Raw genomic sequence first — 1,264 nt, 5'->3', positions numbered from 1 at the left:
CAGACTCTGGGTTCGAGGCTAAGCCCAACCCAAGGGGTTGTCCCCATCTCGCATGTTATTTTTGATTGGAGAATTGATGCTTTGGAGGTCCACTGAAAATGACCGCCCTTAGTCCTTTGTTAATCAAGTGCTTAAAAGCGCATGTAAACGGATGCAGTCCAGTCCAGTCTGAGCTGGGGCTCCATGCTTAGCATGTAATGTGATACTACTTAGGCTCTAACCTGCCCGGTCGATTAGTAAAGTAGTGCAAAGTTTGTTCTTTTGTAAATTCAGTTCTGCTTTTTCCAGTTTAACTCTCTGTATATGTATGTTGTAAATATATGCTCTGCTGTCATCATCTACAAGCTCGCCTCCTGTTCATCTTCCAAGCCGAACGACACTAGAGGAAGGGTTTGTGAACCATCCTCGAAGAAACTAACGACCTTTTGAAATTCTACTGGCGCAGCCGACAGGATTCGGCACGTTTCATCTCAAGGCCAGGCATCGCAGTGACAACCACAGGCCATCCGACACGGAGCAGCGAGGAGCTGTCAGTGGACGACTACACCTCGGCTGCTACCGAAGCTGGTAGAGCGGACGCATCATCCGGGCTCTGGGCGGCAGACATCAGAAGATCTGCGCCGGGTGAGTGGGATTTCTTGCGTTTTGTCGAGGTTGGCATGGTTGCTACTCTGAAGGCTTAGGGTGCAGGTGTGGAACACGTGACCAGCATGGAGAAAAAATTCAGTCTTAAGAACTCCTTCAGTTCTAAATTCGGCCTAGAATTTAAAACGCTTCAAGGTGTTCTCTCAGAGGCAGAACAAATGACTATTCGCCGCCTTGAGTTGAAATTTCAGGAACGGATGAGACAGATAGAAAGGCAGGAGCAGGAACAGCTAAAAATGCTCGAGCTGATTTATGCGGGCGGCGGGCAGCATGGCTATGCGTCTGATGGAAAGCGCAGAGACGATGCAGACCTAGGCCCTGAAGCTCAGAGTGTGTGTGCGCTTAATAATGAGCTGATTTATCCGGGCGGCGGGCAGCATGGCAATGCGTCCGATGGAAAGCGCAGAGACCATGCAGACCTAGGCCCTGAAGCTCAGAATGTTGGTGAGGTTACTAACGACCTACCTAAATCTTTGGCGGAAGCAGAGAGCCGGAACGAAGGAAAAGGAACGGATTCACAGGTGCAGGAAATGTCGACTGCCGTGAACGGGCATTTCAGTCATGAAGGCGCCTTTAGTAACGAATTTGTCCCCGAATGGAAAACTCTCCAAGGTGTTAC

This window comes from Amblyomma americanum, chromosome 1 (assembly GCF_052857255.1).
Source record: "Amblyomma americanum isolate KBUSLIRL-KWMA chromosome 1, ASM5285725v1, whole genome shotgun sequence".
Taxonomy (NCBI): domain Eukaryota; kingdom Metazoa; phylum Arthropoda; class Arachnida; order Ixodida; family Ixodidae; genus Amblyomma; species Amblyomma americanum.
Note: the sequence above shows the minus strand (reverse complement) of the source record.